Source organism: Pithys albifrons, chromosome 16, assembly GCF_047495875.1.
Source record: "Pithys albifrons albifrons isolate INPA30051 chromosome 16, PitAlb_v1, whole genome shotgun sequence".
Classification (NCBI taxonomy): Eukaryota; Metazoa; Chordata; class Aves; order Passeriformes; family Thamnophilidae; genus Pithys; species Pithys albifrons.
The window spans coordinates 17,069,397-17,096,173 of record NC_092473.1 but is presented as its reverse complement, the minus strand read 5'-3'; the positions used below and the strand labels follow the sequence as shown (position 1 = coordinate 17,096,173).

General features: G+C 47.0%; 1 long non-coding RNA gene across 3 annotated transcripts in view; it reads left to right on the top strand.

The window, feature by feature from the left end:
• LOC139679249 (uncharacterized) overlaps nucleotides 1-26,777 on the top strand; it is a 121,027-nt gene that overhangs the window by 26,727 nt on the left and 67,523 nt on the right. For 2 of the 3 annotated variants that reach the window (XR_011699167.1, XR_011699166.1), the window contains exons 3-4: nucleotides 22,678-22,871; nucleotides 23,173-23,243. The exons of the other annotated variant lie outside the window; for it this stretch is intronic. This is a non-coding gene — a long non-coding RNA (uncharacterized lncRNA). The remainder of the gene's footprint in view (nucleotides 1-22,677; nucleotides 22,872-23,172; nucleotides 23,244-26,777) is intronic. 3 annotated transcript variants of the gene reach the window in all.

The following is a 26,777-nucleotide window of genomic DNA, read 5'->3' as shown; positions in this document are numbered from 1 at the left end:
CACGTGCTGTCACATGGAGATGTGCTTTCCGTAAGGCTGTGCGTGTGGCCTGTAGCATCTGCCTGGGTTGTGGTGCTGAACCTGTCTGGCAGGAGCCACGCTCCTGCTGAACTCTGACCTGTTTCTGCACATGGATCAGAGCCTGGCCTGGGTCACTGCCCCTGTGCTCCCTAGTGACTTGGCTGAGAAAGCAGTGCAGTCCAGAGAACACACCTGAAACAGCCACTCATTTTGCAGTCCCTGTGCGTGAAGATTAACGTACTCCCCAAAACCTGCCACAGTCCTAGAGCAACAATTCTGTCCTGTCCTCTGGCATCTCCATCACTCATTTACTGCAACAATTGGCTTCAGCCTTCGATTTCCTCTGTGGAGCATATTGGAAAGAGAGAGGCTGAGCTGTGAACATTAATAACAATGAGTAATAACAGTACGAGTTCCACAAGCTTTAACAATCAAATGAATCAACAATCAGGAGGGTTTCATTAATAAATACTTGCTGGAGTTAGATGACAAGGGAGCTAGTGCCAGAGGTGTGTGTATCAGTTGAAGGCATTTATTGTGTGTGATCCACTTCTCATCCCCTTTGCTTACCTGGTGGGTCCCCCCGTTCTCCTCCATGACCTGCTGTGGAGAGGGCAGGGGCCAGGAGGAGCAGAGGATTCGGCAGAGTGGACTCTGTCATCCTGTACGTATCTGTGTTGGGATTACATGGCAAGGCTTTGGCAGTGGGGGGGGCAGTAAGAGGGGGTTCTGTGAGAAGATGCCAGAAGCTGCTCCCATGTTGGACAGAGACATTTTCTGCCATTATAGATAGGAGTAGATTCTTCTTGACTCAGGGTAAAAATATGCTCCTTCCAAAGCCACCAAAGTAAAGGTTTGAAAAGACCTCTTAGGTTACAGTATATTCCCCTCAGGACCAAGTGGGATTTAGTGGGTGGATCTGTCTGGCTCATCTTATGCAGCTTTCTTGTTGGGTGAGCTGAACCCAGGCTAGTATATAACCTTTTATGCAGAACAAATTCCTGTGCCAAGAGGAGCAGCCCTTCATCATTAGGCTTTTACTACAGCAACAGCAAAAGGATTTTGTTCAGTCTGGTTTGAAGTCCGGTATGGAGCAATTTTAATTCAGCTAAGGAGGCTTTGAGGGCCTGCTACCAATGTGTTCATTCATTTCAGAAAAAGAGAAGGGCAAGTGCTGTAATTATGATTAAAGGAGCGATTAATATCGCTTTCAGGTTTTCCAGTTACTGTAAAAGCAAGGTATGTAGGTTTCTCTCTTAGGAATTTACAGCAAATATGTCACCTGCCTTTGTTGTCTATGCTGCTTGAAGTCAGTTTTGTGAACTTCCATATTTTCAATACAAATTTTTCTGCTAGAAGCTCTGCCGCAAGGCACTTGATGGTAAAGCAAAGGACAGTTGGTTTCAAGAGAAATTACAGAGTTCAGGGGAAAACCAGAACTCACTACAGTTACAAGGAGTAAAACTGGGAGCTGTTGTGCTGAGATCTGTGCAAGACTTAGGCTGCCTGCCAGGAAAAGACGATTCTCTTACAAAGGCATGCGGTTTCACCTCAAAGACAGGGACTGGATAGCTCATTCCAGTCTGTTGTCACATTGTTTCCTGCTGCTTTTATACATTCAAGTGCCTCTGCTCCAGTCTCTGAACCTGCTCCTCACTGGCATGCCTGGCATAGAGGAGTTTTCATCAGGCTCAGCAGCACAGGCTAATTGCACAGCACACTGCAGGTGGTTGTGCTGAGCAGGCTTTAGCACGGCTGGTTTGGCCAGGGCAAGTGTGTTACATTGCTGGGATACCCCAGGTGAGTGTGGAGAACATTCCATAGCCCTAGTGACACACCTAAGCCCTTTGCATGCCTGTTTCCATGATGAATTGTGAGCACATCTGGCCCTTGCATGGCAGTAATGGAAGTGGTGCTGGCTCAGACAAATCTTCACAATACAAGCAGAGTGCAGACTGGCACTTGATTTCTGACAAGCTGTTTTCTCGTAGTGCTTTGTCTTTAATCTGTGTTTTGGTATGCCTGTTGCCAAATTCCACAGAATACTCTACTTGGCATCAGAAATCTCTTTGTCAAGAGGACAGGGTGCTTGGCAGCCTCAGAGCTCTCCATCTTGTTCCTCTGTAACCACTGAGCCTCTTTACCTTTCCAGGTTGTGTAGAGTAGGAAGAAAAACTTGTAAAATCCTGTGTGATGGTTTGTCTTTGTAAAAGTGCTATTCCTCAGGTACAAAGAACACCCAGTGCTCTCATTTTTGTCCTTGCTCATACATGGGTGTCCCTATTTTGGAGGACCACTGAGACCCCTTTGAATTGCTCCTTTAAGTCAAGTCCACCTGCCAGTCAATATTCAAAAGGCTTGAACAAGATGAAAGTGCTTCTCCTCGTGTGGTAAAGCACTGGCCATTCCATGTGAGTGCCATGGTGGCATGTGGTCTCAGCATGTGCCCAAGCACTGGCAGCCTGGGCATTGTTGTGTTAACTCTGCAGTTGCTCTGACCTCACAGGCTGGACAGCTGGGTGCACTTACCCAGGTGGACCTGTAGTCAGAAAACCTGTGAGCAGCCCTGGTGTGAGCCTTGCAGCAGCAGAAGCTCCAGGCTCTGGATGGAGCCGATATGCAGAGTGCTGACCAGGCGCTGCCATTAGGTCTTATTGGTCCAGTTGCTGGACAGGTCAGGCTGGGAGCTGTATGTCCAGGCTGGGTGCCACAGTGGTTGTTTGCATTGTGTCTGAGGCCCTGCTGCAGGTTGGATGGAGATGATATCCCTGCTCTGAGCCTCCCTCATCACCCAGCTGCATACAGCTGTGCTTCCTGTTTCAGACGTGGGTGATGTGGTCCCACACCAACAGTAATGCTGTTAAGGCCATCAGACTGCCAAAAATGTTTTGTAAATTAAATTATAGTAATAATTTATGAACTCAGCCAGAAATACAACCTGCTCAGTCTGTTCTGGAACTTGCATTTGCTCTTCTGCTGTGACAAAGCTAGTCCCAGGATTACCATTCCCATTGGCCCCATATTGTGCTGTGATGGGCAGTTCTGAGGGCTCTAAGGACAAGTCCAGCCCTGCTGCTCTGGCACAGCATGGACTGTGCTCCTGACACATCTGGGGCTTTTTGCTGGATCCTGTTGGTGGGTCTGTTACATTTTGCTCTAGCAGCAGTGTGTTGTGTTTCACTCTTCACCTGCAGTCTATTTTGTAATGCTCTCAAGATCAGTGTAAGGACACCTTCACTCTTTTTCTAGGGCATATTTGGAGTCTGGAGAGATGTGGTCCCTGGGTGTTGGTGATGCAACAGGAGATCACTGGGAAAGGCCAAAGCTGTTCCTGGCCCACAAGAATATAGAGTCATGGAGCAGCCCTGGAATCTGTAATATCAGTTAAAAGTGACCAATGCAGATATGAATTATTAAATCTATTAGCTTGGGGCTGCCATAATGAAGTGTCAAATTCTTCACAAAATGAATTCCTATTGAAAAAAACTAAGATTAAAAGCAGAGTAGATTCTAAAATGATGGGAACTGAGAGGAATGAGAGAACAGAGTATTGATCATCCACAGCAATCATGTCTATTTCTATTTAGAAATGTAAAAAACAGATGAATGATTTAATGATTCAGTGTCAAGAAGGGGCTCAGAGGGAGTTATGTAAGTCAGATGACTGTTAAAAACCTCAAGACCACTGGGTGCTGGTAAGAAGATAGCAGCAGGAGAGGGTAAGAAGATGATAGTGGGAGAGGGGCAGAGTGGCAGTAGTTACAAAACGCCAGCACAGACAGGACAGGGGAGGGATGGGTCAGGTTTTAGCTCATTTATTATTCATCCAGGCACATGCAGATATAATTCTGGCAGTAGCTTTTCCTGGAATTGTTGCCTAGGGACATGTGCTTCAAGGCAGGGAGCTTAGGTTTGATTCCTGGTGCTTATTGAATGCATGGCCTTGGGAAAGTTATTTGACCTCTTTGTGGATCATTTTATCAAACCCCAAAATGAGCACAGGAAAAGTTATCCATTTACATACCCACTAGAAATCTAAATTCCAGTAGAAAGGCAGTCAAGAGATTCTGAGAGGAAATGTAAAAAATATTTGGAAACTCAGTATCTAAGCCACAGGGGGCATTTGGAAAAATCTTGTTGAAAATCTCCCATATGGCATAGAATGACAGCTACCAGAATTAACGTGGCAGTTAACCATCTCATAGGTTCTGCTTGATTTAGGGTGATAATGCTTTGTTTTGTGTATGCACACACACAGTGCTCTAATTGCTGCTCAATCTTGTACATAAAGCTCGTTGAAATGTTTTCAGTGACATGAAGTAACTTGTAAAAGCATGATTTATTCAAGCAGGATACTTGTCTACATGTAGCTGTTCACTTGTTTCACCTCCTCTTTCCAGCTTGTGCTAGGCTGCTGTGAGCTGTGTAAACTCTTCTGCACCCAGGGCCTCTTGCTTGTGTCTGATCTCATGGCTCTGCTGTTCACACCTTCATGTGCCTGTTCATACCTTCCTATGCCTCTGTAACACCTTCCCACACACAAAATTAAAAGGCAAAATTTAAATTTGCAGAAATTAGTTGTGTTAGCACAATGGTTTTTAAAACACTCCAAAGAATGTTCTGTCAGCTTGACAGATTAAGGTAATGGTACAAAATGAATTTTGTTGACAAAATAATTTCAGGGTGTTGATAAAATGTGTTTTGTGTTCAGAGTGAAAAATACTGGACTGACAAATACTGTTGTCCTTTTTTTCAGCTGTCAGTCAATTATTCCCTTTTTGAGTCAACCAATGATAGTTCTTCATATCTGAAAAAGCTTTCATAAAAGATAGCATAAAGCTCTGAAGGACAAAATAATTTAACTTTGTTTTCTTGCTTTCAAACTGAAAACAGCTTTGTTACTTGGATGAGCAAGCATTGGTTCCTGTGAAGCGCAGACAGGTGGGAAGTGTCTGGTGAAGGTTTGTGGTGCTGTGGAGCAGAGAGGGTGGGTGGGAGCTGGGCTTCTGGAAACAGCTGCTTGTTTGAACACATGTCATTAAACTGCTTGGACGCATTGCAGGCGTCTCAATTCGTTTCCTGCCCATTTCAGGAGCCATTTGCATGCAGTAAGAAATCTTGGTTTTTCCTTCCATTCTGTTACATTTCTTGAGCAGGAGAGAAGGTACGTGTGGCATTTTCTGTGGGGTGGCAGGGGCAGCCCCTGTGCCTCCCCACTGCTGTGGGGCCGGAGCCTGGGGCTTGCCTGGCCCAGGAGCTGTCCCAGCGCAGGGCTGGCACAGCAGGTGCCCACCAGGGGCTGTGGGTGGGGGGCAGCAGCAGGTGGGGGCAGCAGCACATTGCATCTGTATTTCCTGGGGTGGCCTGGTGACATCAACAACAATGTGCCCCTGGAGCACAGGCAGCTGGCATGGCTTGCAGACTCTGATACCATCAACAGGCTTCTTGTTCAGCCTTAAAAATATATACATAGAAAAAATATCTGTGACCTTTCAACAGCTTCCAGGAACACTGGGAGCCTTATTGTGACACCTGTATCAGGACAAGTTCAGAAAACCGGTGCTGAATCTGGTGAGATTTTATTTTTCAGTTGCTAGACCAAAGTCCAGTCTGATGCAGCTCAAGGAAAAGTTATCTTAGTTATAGTCAGGGTAGTTGGAGTCAGTATATTTTCAGTTACTAAGTGCATAGAGCTGTTTCTCCTAGATGCTCTTTTGTTTCAGGATCTCTTGGTATCTCCAGCCATTCCGCTGCTTCCCAGGAGGATGGAATGCCAACTTTTTTTTTCTGAAACCCTTTGGTTTCTTATTGGGATCTTGGGTTCAACAGAACCCTTTTGTCCTGCATCACAGAAAAGGAAGGAACAAAATCTTGTGTTATGTATGAACTGGACTCTTCTGAGATTTTTGAGGGAGCTTGACCTCAAGGAGGTGGTCTTGTTATGAGGTAATGATGCTTCATTGCCAGGTTGTATTTTTTTTTGGTCTTCATCAATACTGGCATAACTAATTACATTAAAGCAGAAGTGACCTTGTTGGAACACCTGATCTTAGTCATTTGTGTGTGCCACTCCCACAAGTCACTGGAATGACACTTAGCATAATAGCTCCTCAATATATGGAACATCTGTTCTTCATTTTTTCAATCACCAATGACTCTTCCTCATTAGCTTCACTTACCCATAGCAACATGAACCAGCCATTTCTGGCAGAACATTTAAACTATTTCACCTCTGACTGGCTGGGTTTTTTAAACAGCTGACAAGAAAAAAAAGCAATCAAATCTATAAATCATCTGAAATCCCAGTTAGAATTGATGTGTGAGAATTAACTAGTGATGGTTAATGGCACTGGCTAATGAATTTACAAAGATACAGTTTCTCCTTCAGAATTAGAGTTGCAGAGGTGCTAGTATCATGAATTATGCCTTCAATTTTGCTTTTAAGGGGGATTGTCTTTTGCTTTACGAACAGTCAGATCGAAACCCCTCCAAGCTGCACACAGTAGAGTCTTTGAAACATGCTGATAAATGGGAAAGCCCTCAGTGACCATCCTGTGAAGCTGTGCCATGAGCAGACCTTGCTGTTTGCAAGAGCAGCTGCTCATTGTACAGCCCGGGGCTCCTTGGACACTTTTAGGAGAGCCAGGGGCAGGGTTGGGCTTCCTGAGGCCTCAGAGCGCCATGAACTCTGTGTCCTGCTGAAGGACAGCCCAGCATTGTTTGCCTGGGCACTTCTGCAGCTTCTGCCAGGGACACTGTCATGGGCAGAATATGCCTTGGGTGACAGAAGAGCCACATGTGGCATCTTAGGCTCAAACCAATCCCTCTAGCTTGGTATAGGATGGCATGGAAATATGATATGGCTGTTCCCCAGGAGAGCTGCAATGTCAGAATATAATTTGTTGTTTGAACTTCAGTAAAGCTGTGCTTTACTCTTCCATGCTGCCTGCTTTCGTGTGCAGATACCAGTCTGGCTTCTCCCTGCTGGGCATGGAAGACAGGGAGGGGCAGTGCATGCTTACTGGTCTGCCCTCAGTTCACATCTGCCTTTTGGGCTGCTTGGTCCTGCGGTCCCATCACAGCAATGTTAGAATAACCTTAAACCCAGTCACTTTTATGGGAACACATGTAGTATTAAAGGTCTAGCTGTCTGTGCACACCTACACTGTCAGTGGCTATTACTCAATAAAGCTGTCAGGGAGAGAAACATCACAGTACACCCTTGAACAGTATCTCCTCAAGTTTAAACAGAGGAAAAGCTCCTTACAATTAATTTCGCATAAAAATAATAAAAAGAGGATCAATACAAACTTAATAAATGAATCAGTGTTGCTTCCTATGGACAAGGATAGGAACAGGGTTAGCGGCCACAGGTTCTGGCTCTGGGAGGGCAGTCACTAGCTGTGCACATCACTTCAGCAGACCTGCTGAGAGCCCTCAGCTGCTAAATGGCAGTGCTGACTGCATGCATTACCTTCTCCCAGAATTTGACTTTATTCTGGAGAAGAGGAAGAGCCCAGGGTCCTTCCTGAATGCTGACAGGCCAGGGACTGCCAGATATCCCTGTTCTCTGCTGCCTGCACAGTGAGAACAGTGTTGGCACAGTGACAAGGCTGGAATACCAATGCTGTGCTGCACTGGTTGGTGTTCTCTGTCTGTAATGGCTGTCAGCATCTTCCTCCACTCATTACAGAGGCTCCCAGAAATTATAGGCTTCATCATTTTCACAGCAGTTCTTGGCCCCAGAAGGAGCTATAGAAAGTGCTTTAGTTTCTCTGTAGTGTTTAGGAGCACAGTGCTCCCATCATGACATACTTTCTTCATGTGTTTCTGAGGCTCTTGCACACTGAGCCCTTTGTATTTCCCTCCTCACAGTGTGAGTGCCAAGATGCTCCATTTAATGGATGTTATTTGGGTTGAAAGGTAAGCAGCTTAAATGCTTTGCCTTCTAGCATCCATGTCCTCTTAGAGCCATCTCTTACTCACTCTCAATTGCACATTTTGTTACATGAACATGTTTAGATAGAACAAAGGTCTTTCTCTCCTTCAAATATTTATAGTGATGACTCATGATGTAATCAATAGGGATAGCAGAATCTCACCCTGCACCATCACATCTTTATTCTTCAGAATGCTGCTTGCTGCAGTGTTATAGCTAGGACTGGCAAGATAAAGTGAACTAAAACAAATTGCACATTCTCTGCTTGCATTCTGTTGCTGTGATAGCAAAAACAACAAATGAACTTCTATCAAAGAGGAGCTCTTCTCCTTCCACCGTGTGAAGGAGCAGTGGGCTCTGAGGCAGACTGAGAGCAGTTTCACAGCAGCAGTGCTGAGACAAACGTGTGCTCCCCTTCCCTCACTCACAGGAGATGACTGCAGTGCTCTGTGCCAGATCCACACGATCTGGCCTCTGTGCTGGATCCCGAGCATCTTTCCCAGCCCTTCTTCATCCTTGGCTTGATCAGCTCCTGCGAGATTCTCAGCTACCAGCTGAGTTTTGCTCCTGTAGCACACCAAGGAGGGCAGCTATAGCTCACTCCTGCTGTTGCTTGTTTCCATGTCTCCTTCTTCAAAGAGAGACACTTTCAGGGAGCTGGGTTCGTAAGAGACTTTTTTTTCTCCCTGTCAAGTCAGCTGTGAACCAGTTTGCATGGGCCCAAGGAATACTGGTGTCCCACACAGTCCCAGCAGGAGATGCTGACAAGATCCCTTTTGGTCAGTCTGAATTTGGCTGTCTGCTCTACCAGGCCTGTGTCAAGTGTTCAGTGCCACAGGCGTGCTGGGACCCTGTCACTTGCTAGCAACACTGGATTTTTTGAGAGTACCAGGAAAGTAGGCAGCATTTGAGCAAAGTGCTGTTCAATACAGATATGTGTACACTGAACTAAGAGATAGTAGGAGCTCTTCACATAGTGAGGTATGAAATGTGTCCTTTTCAGGAAGTCACATGCTCCTGTCATTGATGAGGAGTGAGAGCATTTTGACACAGAGCTGCCCGACTAGGGGGTTCAGCACAAAATCTTTGTGCAGAGTATAATCATATCTACATGGTTCCTTTGAGTTGTGGAAGTATCTGGCACTGTCTCAGTCACAGCGGGATGTTCTTCTGGGCATAGAAACTGCATTAAAAAACAATATGCTCTGGATAGATCTGCCAGGAATTGCTGTTTCTTGCTCTTTGCTTTGGTTGCATGAGGTAGGTATATTTAAGTTCACTTCACAGAAAGCCTCTTGACTTCAGCAAGAAGGCATTGCAGTGAACTCTGGCTTAGATGCCAAAGAACTTACCAGTCTTCTTGTTGCTCCTATGAAAGAGAAGAAAATAATTTCTCAAAAATGAATCACATTAGACCTGTAAGTGGAGAGCATAGCTTGGCAGATGGCAAGGGAGGAAAGGAGGGATCAGCAGGAGGAAAGATACAGGCAAAATACCACCTGATTTCTGTTTACTTAAAAGGCAGCTCTTTGCTGGGACTTTGCCTCTGCACAACTCCCTTCCTCAGTCTGTGAGTACTGAACTGGGGACTCCTCCAGTCGGAGATTGTGTGAGCTGTGACTGCTCTTGCACAGGGAATGGTGGCTGATCTGAACTGTCACGCCCCTGGAAAGCTGTTTAGCATCAAAGATATTTAGCTATCCATTAGCAAAGAATAATTTTCAAACACTCTGGGAAATAAAATTTTGAAGATACCAAAAGTGATGGATCATTATTACTGGTATTAGGAATTCTTTTTCCCATTTCTGTGTAGAAAAGTCAGGCATGTGCTGGTAGGTGGAAGGAGCTGCAATCCTGTGTAGCCTTCGTGCCTTCGCTCAGAATATCGTGGGCACAGTGGAGTCAGGGAAGACTCTTCCTCTGTTTTAGGGACACAGGGATGATCTCCAAGCCCATCACTCCTGAAATGCCTTTTATTTGCTGAAGGGCAAGTCACTTAGCAGTGTCCTGGGCAGGGGACTATGGTGAGATCTGCCAGCACCCAGGCCCTGGGCAGTCCCAGGCTCCACCTGGGACAGAGGTCCACAGCAGTGGATCCAGGTGCACACCCCTCCTCTGGCCTCCTGCAGAGGCACACAGAACCCTGGGAAGGGCAGGGGCTGCTGGCCCCCTCACTCAGGTACCTGCTATACTATTCCATACTAGTAAGGTTGCTGGGAATGAATGTAGGGCTGGAAACTGCTAGTCAGGTCCAAAAGAATAATGACGTAATGTCATAAATGCAGCAGCACAGCTGATGCAGTTCCTGTTAAACAACACAGCTGTATAGCCCCTTTCACAGAGCTCTGAGGAGGCAGTGCAGATTCCCTCCCCCATCCCAGTCAAAGGAGCCTGATCTGCTTTGAAAGCCTGCATTTTTTCCCTGAATATCAAGGGTTTGGTTCCTTTGGACCTGACTGCAAATCCAGGAGCTTTTATATGTATTCCACAGGGCTCTGTCCCAGCAAACAGATTCCTTGTGAGTCAGGCCCAGGACCTGCTCTGTGTTCTCCCTTTATATTTGTATCACTGTTCGAGGGTGCTGGAGATGAAAAGAAGCTTGGAAGTCTGCTATTAAAGTGTGAATTTATTTTAAACCTCTTACATTATTTACGTTGTCTGCCTCTTTTTAATGTTTATGAATATGTTTAATGAATATGTTTATGACTTATTCTCTTTCCCAAGGTATCCCTTGGTATGAAGGGAATTAATTACTTGTAGAGTAAATGGAGCTGATGTTAATTTTCAAGTAAGTTTCAGCTTTGCTGAAATTTTAGAAAGAAAGTAGTGTTCTATAAATTAAACCCTGCTTTTGTGCTTTCTTTTTAAAGAAGGCTTGGCATTTGGAAAGGCATCAGGAACAGAAAACAAACATACTAAATAAGGGAAACTTGTCTTTGAGGATATACTCTGTTAGCTATGAGTACACAGCTGTGAGGGATCTGTGTGGCACCCCATCAGCTGTATGTGAAGTGAGACAGACTCCAGCAGCATCCCAACACCTTTGACAGGAATTGGTTTCAGTGGCAAATTGCTGGCCTGCAGCTGGAGCTGCTGCTTTGAACTGACAGGGTGATTCAACTGGGTGCTCCTTTCCGTGAGGGCACATGCCCTGTGCTCTACCAGGTAAACCTCATTGTGCTTCAGAGTCCTACAGATTCTGATCCCATCAGAGCTGAACTGAAGGGATCCTGTGCTGCTGGGCACTGCCAGCAGGACAGGCAAGCTCTAGTTCCCCTTTGCTGTTCCATCTGAGGCAATAGTGAACTTTTCAGGTCCTCCTCCAGAAGGCTGGGATGATCTTAGATTAACTCCTGTGGTATGAGATGTCTCAGGTACACAGGCCTGAGCTGGGGAGGTGCAGTATGCTGGGGCAGTGCTGCTGGGTTTGGCTGGGTCAGTTGCAGTGGAATCCATGTCTCATCTGCATTATCTTGTCCTCTTTGGACAAGCGGATGGTAATGTGTCTGAGTGAATTGATTTCTCTGGGTCTTGTTCTGAGGAGCAATGACCACTGGGTGCCTCATTATTTTTTAGCTCATGTATGTATGAAACAGTCATCTCATATTTCCTGTAGCTTATGGCCTGTATCTGAAAGTGGAATGTAAAATTAGTCAATGATTTAGAAGTAGAAAGGGTTAACTCTAAATAATAATAAAACCGTTAAAATACAGGATAGAATTGTTGCTGTAATTATGGATTCTCCATAATTTTGGCTCCTTCCTTGAAGGATTTAGTAAAGCCCAACAAGCAAATTGCATTCAAATCTTGTGGGCTTCTCTGCCATGACTGAACTGAAATTAGGGGAGATGTACAAAGTAGTTTCATAGAAATTGTTTGGAGGGATGGCTGGAGGAGGAGGCAATTGGTGCCTGGGCTGTGCTGTCCCTTGAACAGGACAGAGATGGGAGAGCAGCAGGAAGGACACAGCTACATGCTCTCAAGGCCACCGTGCTGCACTGATGGTCCTGGGATCCTGAGTGAGCAGTGGCTGTCCCTGCACTGAGGTGCTTGCTGAGAGCGACTGGGAGGGAGCAGCTCCTCAGGCCAATTCTTGTTCAGAGCTTGGGTCTCATTTTAGATGTGTTGTTGGTTTGTTGATGGCAACTTTACCTGCCCAGGACTGCTCAGCATCCAGTGCTGTGGTCTGAGACCTCCTAGTTAGACACTTTGCCATCTAGCCCAGAGCCATGGCCATGATTCTGACCCCCTCCATAGCCTTGCTTGAGGTGTTTGCTGAGCTCCAGAACTTCTCAGAGCTCGCAGAAGCACATTTACAACCAAGTTGAGGTTTTGCTTGTCCCACACATGGTTCAGAACACCATAGAAGGCTGCTCCTATACACAGGCATGGTGCTCTACCTCCTCCTGCAGCACACAGCTGGAAAAACGTCTTCCTGAAACTTGGGACAGCCTGAGCTCCTGTTTATTTGGAAACAGAGAGATTAAAGTGTTGAGGTAACTATGTGTCTCTGCCCATGCAGGGCCCTTGGGAAGGGCTTCCAACTGAGAAGGACTGTGGGACTCTCAGCACAAGTGGTGCTTGCAGGGTGTGCAACAGTTGAGGACTCTGCACGGCTGGTCTGGTGCTGCAGCAGGAGCTCTTGGGGCTGTGAGCACCAAAGGACTAGGATTGTTAGTGCTGACACTCCAGACACGACAAAGCCGTGTTGATGAAAGAGATGGAATCTGACAATTTTACTATTTAATTGTTTCTTGTATGTTTCAAATAAAAAATAATTTGGCTTCTTTTAAAAGAAAAAACTGTGGAAAAGCGTTGGTGAGCAGAAGTGAGTGGCCTCTGAAGCGTGGCAGGTGTCTTCATGTTCACAGCCAGCTCATGAGCCTTCAGGGTGCAGTGCGGGGGGTGCTGGACTGAAAAGCAAATGCCTGCACAGCTCTAGTTGTGCCTTGAGGCACTTGGGAATAGAAATGTGCTGGAGGAGGCGGTGGGAGGTTTGGGGATCTGAGCACACCACAGCACTGAGCTGGGCTGCCCTAGTGCAAGTGTTGCCTGGAGCAGGACTGTGGCACCTATGGCCGAGCTCTTAGATCCTGGGGCTTTCATCAGCTTCTTTCCTCAGTTCAGGTGGAGGCTGCAGAGTCTGGCATTTCTTCTTGGGCTCTTTGCACCTTTAACTTTGCCCCTAAGGGCTGGTATGTGCCAGGCCATCTGTATCAGCTGCAGTTTGCCAGTGAAGGTGTGTTCTGGATTCTTTGGAGGACTGTTTGCAAAGACCCTGGGATCCATCAGCAAATGGCTGTAAGGAAAATGCCTTTCATCGTTCAAGATAAAGAATATCACAAAGCCTTGGAGACATCACTTCATTCTGGAATTAAATTGCAGGAGTCATCTGGTGTCAAATAAGTTTCATTTAATAGGTTACTCAAATAAAGTTTCTGTAGAAATCAATATCACTTTATCCTACAATTGACAGCTCAAGACACTGAAAATGGCATTTTCACATAAAGTTTATTTAATTTTAGGAGGAAGAATCCCTCCCATACCTTCTGTTTGGCCTAGGCAGCTCTGGTACAAGGTTAACAGCCTACCGAGGTGGAAACCTGCCCTGTCCTTACGCAGGGGGTCAGTGTGAGGTCACTTTAGCACAGACTTTCCAGTCCTAGGTGCAGTAACGATGCTGTTGTCACAGGGCTATATTGAAAGTGTGTCCACAGCTCAATGAAGCAAACAAGGACAAGTCACTGTGTTCCCTCTTACTCTGTATTCCTGTCCCATTTTGGTAGGACAAAATGCCTCATTATGTATCTTAGCAGGACTGGGGTTTGTGTAGAGGCAGGGGTTTGTGCACTGTAAAGACTGGTGATTACAACAGGAATGCTTTTGGGTCCAGGGTAGGTGAATATTGCAATATCTGCCTTCCTTAAGAATATGGAACACCTTTGCTCTGTGTTTTTTATTTCGGTCTGATGGTATCCCACGGGGAAGGGAGGGGACTCTAACAACGTTCTGCACCATCTCTCTGGAGAACTGTGTGTAGGAAATGAGAGCTGTTATTATTTCTACTGTAGAGAAATAATTGTTTTAGAACACTTGCTGTTTCCTCCACTGCTTTTCAGTCTTAAGTAATTTCTGAGGTTGACACGCCATCTCCAGTCACATTTATCTTGTTGTGTGGCACGACTGATGCAATTACAGTTGACATTGTCACAGCATTTTGCACAAATGCCTGTAATTGCAGTCTAAGCAGATGACCTCTGAAATAAGCAGCCAAAAACATCAATGCCCTAAACTTCACCACAGAAAGATCTGCTGGTTCTTGGGTAACATGTGCTCAGAGTCAAGTTTTTAAAGCAAACACTCTCTTGCTGGTTGTGTGCAAGAAAAGCAGTGTTAGCCTGTCACTCTGGCACCATCTGCATATGGGTTTCCCTGTCAGCATTCCTGGCCATGAGACTCCACCTGCAACTGAGAGTAGAGATGCCTGAGGGGTGCGTGAAGTGCTTTGCCTCCTCTCAGCCCCTCAGTACAAGGGCAGCCACTGTGAGGGCAGATGATGAGGGAGGAGGGACTGGCCCCATGGCCAGAGCCAGGCTCTGCAGAGGTGCACTCCTCATGGAAAGGTGCCACTCCCTGGTGATTTGCTGCAGGAGAGTGGCAGAGTATTGGGGCTCTTGCAAATGCTTCTCCAGGAAGAGGAATGACAGCACCATCTCTCTTCATGGGTGGGTGGGTGTTGGGCAGGGAGAGGAGACCCCTTGAAGGTGGGTCAGGTGATGGGAAGAGCAGTGGAGGTTTTGGGGATTTCTGTGCTCACACAGGCACATGGGACATTGACTGGGCCTGAACTAGGGAACAAGTGTGGAAATTGCTTCTCCTTGGAGCATACAGCTTCAGGAGGCACATGCCCAGGGACAGCAGGTGTGGGTGGGGTGCTGGGCAGTGGGCAATAGCAAGCTGGAATGCTCAGCTGTGCACCAGCCCTGGAGGTGCTGGCAGGGGCTTGGGGGGGGGCTGATGCTGAGCATGCCGTGCTTCCCCCATGTGGGGAGGCTCCTGGAATGCCAGGGGCAGCTCCTGCTTTCTGACAAGTCCTTGGTGTGGATGGGAGGGCTGCTTGGGCTGTGGGACTGCCAGGAGTGGCTCTGCACCCCTGTGCATGCTGGCTGTGCTCACCCTCATTGCTCTGAGGGTACAGGAAAGCCCTTTCTGGACATTGTTGGAGCAACTCACAGCAGCTAATCCAGAGCTGATGGCAGTTCCCTGCTCCACCTGCCTGACAGAATCAGGTGCTATGTAAAACCACCTGAGCTTTTAATGATCTCTTTCAGACACAAACTGACCATCTAGCTTTGCACGATTCACTGAAATTCCATTTTACTCAAGGAAATAAAAATAATAGTTTAAACAATTTAAAATATAGCTGTAAATTCCTAACACCATTAACCTTTTCTAAAGCATTAAACTGATCCCCGGTGGATTCTCAAAATTGCTATTAGGAAGAGGTATGAGATACTCTGTCCTGAACATCATGTTTCTAAAGTAAGTAACAAGCTATGCTGAGCGGGGTTTATTAGCTTTCTGTCTGTGCCTGCCTGTCTCCCCCCTCTGTTTTGAGTCATCAAACATAGGCACTTGCACTTGGTAAAGGCAAAAGCTTGTGGACAGCATCCCAGATGAGGGGAGTGGGCTGAGGGGACGCCAGGGTCCAGCGAGGGGCAGTAGCTGCTGAGGGAGTGTGAGGAGCGCGGGGCTGTCTGGCCTGTGCAGCCAAGCAGCTCCCTTGGAAGGGGTCTGAGGTTCTGGTGCTCCGTTCTCAGGAGGGCTTGGCTGGAGACAGCGATAGCAGGAAGGGCTTTATGAGGCTTCTGGCTTCATAGTACAACCCCAGATAGGGCAGTTTGGTGCCCTGGCTGAGGGGAGGGGATGGGGACCACTGGCCTCTCCGGGGACACAGAGCATTCCTCCTAACAGGGTAAAGTAGCCTGAAGGAAACACTTTTTTGATAATAACACCACAGTTTCCCAGGCAGGCAAAAATAGATCAGGGCCTTTTTTACTAAGAATATACTCCTGACTTGGGATATGTGTGAAGGGCAGTTTAATAAGATGAATACCATGATAAGAAAACTGTGAAAAAGAAAGAATGTAAACGTAAACATAAATGAACACCGGGATTTAGGGTTTAAGGTACATTTGCAGATACTCCAAATGTTCATAATCTCACAGTCATGAAGAAGACATCTCCAGTGTTAAAAAGCCTATTGATCAAGACAGAGTTTATGAAAGTAGCCATTGTGTGGAGCAATATTTCCTAAACATTGCCTACCCCAGGGCAAGAGAGCAGGAGCAGAACTGCTGAGGGTTGGGGAATAGATAATAGCAGCAGGGACTATTCTGAGACTGGGAAAGGAGGGTGAGCAAGCAGGGGCTGAGCACTGGAGCTGCAGGTGGAAGAGGTTTGCAGAGGGCCTTGCTCTGACACTGAAACCTGCAGCAGGGATTTGTGTGCTGTCAAGAACTGGAGGCAGTCAGAGCTCAGGGCTAGGCAGGGCTGAGCCCTTGAGACACTTTTCTCTTTCTTGTTGAAAGAATCTGCACTGGGTACGCAGTCCACTGGGATGGAGATCTTGTCTGGGTAGCCCAGCTGCAGCCTAACTGTGCTGGCAGAGGTAAGAGCTGTCGTAGCTCATCCGTGCCTGGTTCTGCCATGAAAGTGGGTGTTGTCCCTGCCAGCAGCAGTCCCCAGACAAGATGCAGGTGCTGCTCATGCTGATGGCACAAACTGCTCCACAACATATGGCATGGCTCAACCCCGACTCTCCTGACCGTGTCCCTGTGGAGCCTGCCTCTCTTGGACTCCAGGAGAAGGAGCTCCTTTTCTCAGGCTTCCTTTGGTCACACTGGCACCTGCCCTGCTGTCATGCCACCTCCTGAAGCACTGGTTCTGCTCTCCACATCCCTTCATAGTGCTGGCAGAGCCTTTGCTATTGTGTAACTGCTGTAATCTGCAAGGGCATATTACTGCTGGGCTGCTCGAATGCCATGAAGAGACATTTAGCTCTAAGAAAGGACAAATTCACATTCTATCTAACATCCTTAATGCTTGTAATTCTTACAAGCAGTAATATTGATTCCTGGGGCTGTACTGACTATAGCACAAATGGACAGCAACTGGTAGGAGGAATTTTCCAGCCCTGCGGTATTGGGTTCCTCTGAAGATGTTGAGTGATTTGTATGTTTCCAGCAGCTGCAACGCTGTAATGACAGAGGCTTGTGACCTGCATGGGATCAGGAATGTCCCAGCTGCAGGTTCTGTGTCAGAAGCTGGGCGGGGAAGCACCTTTGTACCATCAGTGTTCTCCAGTGCTCTCCAGTTTCCTTCTGTTGTAGTCCCATGCTGGGGGCCCTTGAGCTATAAGAAGGCTTTGTGTTTCCCATCTTTTCATAGCTACAGATCTTTCAATAGTATAAAGTTGATTTTTATTTGAACTTATTTGTGATATTAACCTAAACCATGGGCCTGGACTGCAGTTTGCCCTTTGGTTAAACAAGGATAAACACAACCAGTACTAGCTGAGAAAGGAGTTCTGGCAGTAAATAAAGTGTTATTGAATAATGTTATTTTCAGAGCTGCAGCTGCTTGTCTCTGACAAATTAAAAGTGGAAACATCTGCAAGGCAAACTGGGAAGCAAATACTTTAGGAGACATTTTATCAGGAGTCAGAGGTAATAGTCCTGTAGAGACAGTCTTCTGGGGCTCTGCAAAGTGTTATAATGCTAGATGACAGTGTTCAGAGACATTTGTATGCATTGTGGAAGGAATGGTGTGTTATTTAAGCATGCTTTCATCTAGGAGTCTGTATTCTCTAATTATCTGTCAGTAAATATGTAGAGTTTCCACTTGGGGAGGTATGGAAGAGGTCCGGTACTCCTGCCATCTCACACCTTGTTAAGGCTTCAGAGATTTACAGTCAAACAAAAGGTGAAGATGAACGTTTTCTAAATGGTAGCACTTAAAATTCCTGCTGCTTTGAAGCTACAGACGGAGCAGATGCTGCATGCACAGCCATTGCCCTCCTGAGAAGGGGATTTTAATTCACCTCTGTTTATGTCATCTGTTCCCCACGTATTTGTGTGACACTGTAAAACGTGCTCAGCTCCCAAGGTGCCTGTGGACAAAACGAGCCTCTGTTCCTGCTTGTGCTGCTCATGTCTTGCTCGTTCTGTCACAAGGTGTTGGGCAGCACCAGCTGCAGCCAGACTGAGCCAGACATTCCAAATCAGTCCTACAAAGCTGTCATCTGAGGAAACTCTTGGTCATCTTCGTTCTTACACCTCCTGCATCATGTGGTGTGAGGGTCATTGGGGAAGTTATCAATAAATTTTCAGAGAAAAGGAGGCTTTTGGGGGCTCAGCCTCCCTTCCTGTGTCAGGGGAACACTGACTGCAGTCATGCCTCTTTGTGGGAACCCACTTGAATGGGGAGCAGGTGGCATGCTCTGAGGACTTTAGAGTGCCTGTACTGGAGCTGACATTGGGGGTGACCCATGTAGGTCCTTAAGGCAAGTCAGGCCTGGGTCTGTCACTTTGCTGAGTGCCAACCCACCCCTTGGATGAAGGAGGAAAATCATGAGGAGCAGGCCGGAAGGCAAACTCCCTGATGGCCCTTGCAGAGTTCTTGTCATATGAAGAACAGAGCAGTGTGCTGCAGAAATAGGTTGTTCCACTCTAGAGTAAATGTTAACCCTGGAGACAGATGTTGTTGTGGGTACTCAAGGAGCTTCTCCTCTGGAACTGCGTTAATTATCTACTGTGGGACTCCAGAGAGCCTGCAGAGGGGAGCTGGAGTGCCTCATGGACTCACTATAGCTGATTCTTGGCATGATTTGTAACTATGTAGGGCTCTTGAATCTGCTTATTTTGCCCCAGGGGAGTGTCTTGCACATCTTGCTTTGGAAGGCTTGTGCTTGTGAGCACAAGGCTCCATCTACAGCACCAGGCTTAAATGTTCTGAGCAAAAGAAAGCCATATGCTCTTACTTGTGTACTTGTGGTGAACAGAGAAATGATGTTTTGTAGAATTAATTCTAATGGCGTTTTGATGCATTCTCCAATGCCCATGACTCATTCAAAGAGGCAGTGAAAGGATGGCACAAGCCCATATTCCAGGAAAATGCTGCCAGATGTCTCAGGCTGGCTGGGCTAGATCTCTGACCCTTGTCTGGAGGACCTCAGTCCCCTTTATTAGTTATGTTTCCTTGGACAAAACCAGCAAAATGTAGATGAACCTGAGATGGTTTCTATAGTCCTTGGCACTTCTTTAGCAGAAGGAAGTTAACCAATGTAGTTTATTAAATGTCTTACAGCTCCTTTTCAGTCATGTTTATCCATAGGTCACCAGCCATAGGTGACCATCATTTCCAACATGATTATACTGGAGAGAAGTGGCAGGGTTTGCTGCAGCAAATTCCTTCAGCTGCCAAAGCTGGGTGTAGGGCTTGGTTCTTAACATGCTGCTGGGGCAAAACAAAGCATCAGGAAAGAGATGTGGACTGACTTTTTTTTTTCCTTCAAAAAATGACATTTTGAAGTAGGTTAAATCTACCACTTTTCCACATTTTCTCAGAGAGAGATTTTGTCTGGCTGGTGTACGTGCTTTCCATGAGAAATTATTTATGAGCTACTCCATCCCTCATCTACTCTTCTTGATGTAACAATAGTAGATCTGGAGGAATGACCAAGGTTAGTTTTATAGTCTTGCTTCAGATGTAGTGCCAAGTTATTCAGTGCTTCGTTTTGTTAGTGCCTGAACCAAAGGGCAATTTATCTCAGCAGTGTCCTTCAGATTATACCTATATACCATTTTACCAATAAGGCATGCACCTGCTGCTCCAGTCCCAGAAGAAATCAATGTTTCATTTCAGAGACGGCAGTTTTTTGGTCTCTCTGTGTTTGCCATTCTTATGAAGACAAACTTTTTTAGAGGGCGTGGGAAGAAATACAGAAGGATTGTGGATAAACCTCCCCACTTCAGCTACAATGTCTGAATTCTGAATCATAAAGAAGCTCACTGAGAGCAAGGTCATCAGGGATTAAGTGGTGAATATACATGAACCGGATGGGACATGGCCTTTGCTGGGGTTTATATGGATGGGATGGGGCATACCCTTGCTTGGAGTCCCCTCAAGGTGGTGGGCCCAGACTGCTGCAGCCGTGGAAGGAAGTGTGTGGTGTGACCATGGCATTGCTGTCTTTGCTGGGCAAGTGCAAAGCTGTAGCTCAGTTCCTTGCTCACAGCCAGTTATCTGTCCTGGCACCAGTGTAATTATAATATATACTTTATTGCTTGTCAATATTTTAACCTTTCTGGCACATTATCCCCTAGGGCAACCAAGCAACCTCCATAATAGAGCTGATAATTATTGTCCTGGTGAATAAAGTTATCACTAGGGTCCTGTATAAATCACATGGAAAAGATGACAGATTTCACTGGCTAATCATCACAAAAATGGGAAGAGGTGACAGCTTAATGGGGAAGGTAATAAAACCAACAATAAAGTAATTTATGATATAGGCAGTGGTTATCAGGCTTTTCTATTTGTTTTCATGCTAATAGAAGATAAATGTCATATTAGGAATAAGACCTGAAATTTCTCTTAAAATATTTGCAAAATGTCATTAAATATCAGTAATTCTCAGCTCAAGAAGTAGCAGCATGGGTCTTAATTACCTGTCTTAATTACCTGTATGAGGTCCTTGGAACCAAAGTGAGGAATAATAGTATTTGCTTTGCTTTCTCGGGGTGCTGCAAGGGGTGATGGTTTCTAAATGCTGAGGGCATCAGGACCTGGCCCTATCCTTGTAGTCAGCAACTGCCCTTCACTTCTGTAAGGAGCAGGATGTTGTGTGGTACCTCAGTGGAAGGAAGCCTCCTGGCCACTGGTGGAAAACAGGACAGCAGTCCTGGCAGGGATCCTGGATTGGGTACATCATGGCTATTTTGGTAGGCTGCAGGTTTCACAAGAAACCCAAGCTGTCTTAAGCAAAGAACAGAATTCAGCACAGGTGTGAGAAAGCCCTGCAGCAGTACTGGAAGGGTGAGAAAGGGGTGGTGTGTTATGGAGTGGATGAAGATCTAAGACACACTAGACATACATGAAGGACTGGTGCTTGCACCTGTAAGTTACCTGTAAGTTAGTATTGCTGGTTGGTCCTCAGGACTGCATGCTGTGAAAGTGCATGTGTGCAGCCTTCAACATCTACACTCCACACTAACAAAGGGTGTGGGAGCACAAATGAGCTGGGTGGGACTGCAGAGTGAGCAGGAGTGTCCTGGGGAAGGGCCACAGCTCCCTGGGTGAGACCAGGGTAACAACCAGCTGAGAGAGGAGTGGAGTGAGAGGCTGCCAGCCCAGCGCTTGGCAGGAGCCTGGGTGATCTGGGGAGAGTCCAGTGCTGGGGCTGGAGGTGCTGTGGGCACTGCCCTGTGTTGAGTGGATGCTGGGGCTGAGCCAGTGAAGGCTGGCATGGTGCTCCCCAGCTAAGTGTGGGTGCTGCCCAGGCATCATCCTGTGTAACTGTGCAGCCAGTGCTGCCATGGCTGGGAGAGCAGGAACAGCTCTTCCCAGTGTGTAGCCTGGCTGGGGCTGGCCTGGCTCCAGATGGTCTCCTCAGCAGTGATTAATATGAGGATGTCTCTGGGATGCAGGCTCAGGAAGGGGCAGGGAAGGGAGAGCAGTGAAAACGTATTTGTGTCTCTGCTTAACATTCATAGAGCATTCTCTCACATTCCTTCTAAACAAGCACTATGAGGTCTGAGCCCCAGTACCTCTAATCTAGTGAGGGCCTTATTGATCAAGTCTTGCCATTTGGTCCCCTGAGCTGCCTCGTGTTGCACAAAAGGGATAAATTGCTCCTTATACTTTCAAGAGTCGGAATGTTTTTAGTACATGTAGACCTGTGTGATAAATACAGAGGCACAGCTGGGATGAGAATAGCAAAAAGCAGAGGAATAATTAACAGCTGGAACAGCACAAACCAGTTCCTAAGCCCAAGCCCTAAAGGAACATGATACATTCATCATGCTGCTCTCTGAGCTGATGCTACAGCTCTGGGGTGCAAGGTATTGAATTACAGTCTCTAGAAAATATAGTTTAGGGAATGTTGAGGAGAGCTGGTAAACAACGTGCTGGAAGGTGACAGATATGTTTGCAGCTTCATATAGGGCTTTCACAGTAAAAAGAGCCATGCGAGGTTTTCCCCTCTCGGCCTGCCTGTCAGAGCTGGCAGCAGGCAGAGGCTGCCAGGCTTCGGTGAGGGGCAGCAGGGCCAGCAAGCAGAAGGCTTGCTTCCTTCTGTTGACTATTTTCTTTAAAACGTTAATTTATTACTGTGTGAAGCACTAACAATGGCTGATGAACCTCAGGCTTAATGAAGCACCATCCCTGACTCAGCTGCTGTAGAAGACAACATATAGAAGGCTGTTAACAGTAGATTTGGACTCAGTGTAGCCTGGACACCCTTTCTGGACTCTTCTGTCTTCAGTGTGGTGTTACAGAGGATGGCACAGAGGCTCCCAGCTCAGAGTTGCTGCCCACATGATCGGGGCAGAGCCAGTGGTCAGGAACTGCACCTCAGCCACATAGAGGTGTCGAAGGTGAAGGCAGCCACGATCTGCTTTGTAAGATGTTTTCCTTTCTTTCCCCTTTCTTCACAGAAAATTATTCACAAGACTTTAATCTAGGATGAGACTTCACTCCTACAAACCTGCCAGTGAGTGATGGCAGTGTCCTCTGAGTCAAGCTCATGGTGTGCTCATGTGCTGCTTGCCTCTGGAGCATCCTGTGTCACCTCCTCAGGGGCCCAGAGCGCAGGGCATACCTGTGAACCAGCAGTAAAGCACACACCAAGGTAAGAACGGGGGAATAATGTGCTCTCTCTCAAATGCCATATCCTTCTGGCAGCACCAACTAGGTACTTTCTTGCTTCATTGATTAAACTGGGGACTCCCACAGTCGTGGTAGCCAGTGGTGTCTGTGCCCAGGGTGGGAACAGGGCATGAGTGGTCAGGTTATCTCTCTGTGATGATGAAAGGGGAAGTTTTAAGGTGGTTTGCTATCTGTTAAAAATGCCATGAGAATCTTGAAGGGAGAAAAAGACACAAAAGAGCTGATTACATAGGAAAATCTGCAACAGCAGTCTTTTCTTCTAGATGGATTTTCCTGCACATGGAGTGAGTGCTCCCAACAGCATTGGAGCACATGATGCTCACCTGGATTTCTGGTAAGGATGCATCATATGCTTTCTGCAGAAGATGTGGAATTCAAGGTTATTCCATCCTTGCTTATATGCCACCCCCTAGGGGCATGGGTGGTAACTGGTATGGCATTAGAAATGCGGTGCAGTAAATCCTGACTGCATGGGAGGTCCTGAGCCAGAGAGCTCTGAGTCACCTGCTCCATGAGCTTCTACTCAGCTTACAGCTCTGGGTCCTCATGGCATCAGAGTGGCAGAGTGTGGGTCCACCTGCCCAGGCTGGGCAGCTGCCAGAGGAGAGCTGCTGTGGTGGAGAGCTGGGCATGCAGGCACCTGTGGTCCCCCAGCAGTGCCCAACCAGGGTCATCTGGGAGGCTGCGCTGGGGCAGTTTCTTCCCCTTCAGCTGACTGAGGCAGCAGCTGTTACGGGCTCTGCTCCTGCTCCAGAGCAGTGCTGTGATTACAGGACAAATGTAAAGTCACAGAATCACCATCAAAACCTAAAGGAAAGAATTTGGCTCATAAAAAATGTTATCACCTGAACAAACAGAAGAGTTGCAGCTTTCCATTGTCCCTGTAGAAGCCAAGGGGAGAGGGTGCCACTGTATCAGAAATCTGAGGAGCCAACAATGGTCAAAGCAGAGGGTTTCACTACCCCTCCAGAAGCTGTTTCACATTTATTAGTCATATGTTTGTATTTAATGCACTGATTAGGGCCAGGACTTGTAGACAGCCACTGACTATGCATGTGAATTGGTGTAAGCATTACTATGTACAACCATCATCTGCTCTGCTCCCCAGGAAGATTGATACACAGAATGAGTCTTCTCATGCTGCTTCTGAAAAGATTCATGACACTGCAGTGAAAGTTGCTTCCAATGGCAACCTCTGTGTACTGATGTCAGCATATATTTTATTCCCCTTGACTACAAGGGCTGGTTAGGTTATGAACCTCCCACTGAAATGGACCCCATACAATTGCCAGATAATTGGTTCTTTTCCTGGTAGGCTGATGAAGTTGTGGTTCACCTCTGACTCTTGCAAGAGCAGCAGGCACAGCACCATGGGTTGCTTATCTCTCATCCCGGTGCTCAGCCTTGTTTTCCTTCCACCTGGCATGGCCAGCAGGAAATCTCCAAGAGCAGAGGGCAGGGAGCAGCTGCTGAGTGTGGGTTTGACCCTGGGCTTGCTGCCTGAGCTGGCAGCAGGGCTGCCAGACTGTGAAGGTTGGTCCGGTGCTGGTCCAGGCAGGCTGGGGGTGGATTCAGCTGCAGAGTGATGCTGAAATCGGGTCACTGTGAGCATTGGTCCTTGACAGGTGCTGCAGCCCAGCTGTCTGGCCTTTGTCCCAGGGACCACGTACTCGTCTTCTGCTGTCACAAGCTTCTGCTTGTGCTGGTGCTGTGGAAGAGGACGTGTGGAACCCTTCAAATCTTGTGGTGATTGTATCTGGCTGCAATTGAAGGCTCAGGAGACCTTGGGAAAGAGCATGTCTCTTTACCCCTTGCTTGCCTCCCTGTCTGATTTGATCTTACCAAGGATCTGTGACTGATCTTGGAAATCTCCCTGCTCCCAACTGAGCAGTCACAGAGAAGCACTGGATGTCCGTCTTCCCCGTTTGGTCTTGTCCTCCTTTGGATACTGACCCTCTTCCTCAATACAGCTCATCTCTCTTCTGCTCGACCTCCTTGGTGTGCAAACACATGGCTCCTCTGTCCTGGCACTTTAGGGTGGGACTGAGCAGTGTTGCTGCTTGGAGCCATCCTGCTGTTTGCTCCTCACCCCTCTTCTTCTCCTTGCAGGTTTCTACATCATTTTCACCAAGTGCAAGAGGAATCTGGGGGCGAAGTGGTGTAGGGTGGTGGAAATGCTGCCACTGGGAAGGCCATGCATGCCAGAAATATCTTTCCATCAGAAAGATCCTGAAAGAACCAAGTCTGCCAATCAAACACTGTCCAAGCAAGGATTAATGTGCACCTCTCATGCTGAGCCACAGCTCTCTCTTTATTGTGTTTTAACATTGTCAAAAGCACTTGCTGAGGTGCTCACCATATTCTGCTGACCTCCAGTGTTTGGGATGGCATATGAATTGATTGTGGTTGCAAGAACTTTACTGGAATAAAATGAGCTTCTCAATTATTGCCACACAAATAAATCTCTGTGTTCCAGTAATCTCCCCTCAGGGAACACTTCGAAAACCCCAAGTTCTTTTAGGATCTTTCCGGTGGAAAATTCTTCTTATTTCTGTAGTTTGGCTTTTGGGATGGCTCATCTACTTTCCTGGGCACCTTGTGGCATCAGGACTGTCCAGGTCCACTGGCACCTTCTGGAGATGTGTTCCCAAAAGGTGTCAGGCACCTAAAAGCTGAGAAGTGCTTGGCACTAGCCCTTCTAAAGCCTCTTCCTTGTGCTGCCAGTTGCAGTGCTCTGGAATATAAACATGGAAATAATTAAGTAGATTAATTAGCTAATGTTTGTACAGGACCTTGAAAATATAAAGAACTGTATAATTGCTAGGTACAGTAAATTAATTAGTTAATGTTTACCCACTGCTTTGTAAATGTAAAGGCAGCATGGCAGGGCTAAGTGTTATAATTAATTAGGTTTTCACTATTAGTAAGACTTGTTTTGGGCAACAACAACACCAAGAGTTCAGTTTTCAAGTTTGGATCCACAGGAGGGAATGATGAGGGGTGTGATGTGACCTCCAGAGATGCCACTGAAGGCAGGACAGGCTTTGGAGTGTGAATGTCATGGTCACAGCCACAGAGTAGGTCAGTGGTGGGGCTGGCAGGAGAGCTGGGGTCTGGCCTTGCTTTGTGCTGCTGGTAAGGTGGCTGAGAGCCAGTTCTGTGCCAGCAGGAGCAAACTACAGGAAACTGGTGATCTGAATGGGAGATCCCTGAACCATCTTAGCTGGAAATTCCAGGGGCACAAGAGTCTTTGCATTGTGTTGGTGCCTGTTATGGCTTCTGTGTTTCCTTCAGCCTCCTGTGGACACTGCAGGGCTGGTTCTCAGGACAGCAATGTGCTGGGCGACTGTGTCCAGCTGCAGACTCTCAGAGGGGGCACGTGGAGCTGGGGGGCACAGGGTAGGAGATGGGGTGTAGCAAACCCTCTGTGTTGCTGCACAGCAGTCCCATTGCTGCTCCCATGCTTATTGCCTGGATGAGCACATGAACTCTTCCCTTGGGGCTCCAGGAAACCCTGCATTTGGCATGCATCCAGGGGTGGCTTGTGTGTGCACTGTGGCTGCTGGGGCATGGCAGAGTGAGGATTATTGCCTGCTGCAGTCAGCTGTACATAAAAACATGTTGTGCTGTCAGAGGGCCCTACATAAGAACAGCAGTTGCAGCCCGTTTGTCTCTTTTAGCTGTCTGTGGCAGCTGTTGAGGGCATGTGTGGGTTCCACACTTCGGTGTCACTGAGATGCAGTTGTTGCTGTGCAGATCTGCAGTATGTGAAACCCTTGAGTGCAGGCATTTCCTGGGGACCAATATGAATAGCTGGAAAAGGCTGAAGGAACTCCTGGGAACTCTGATGACTTCTGTGTACATGCAG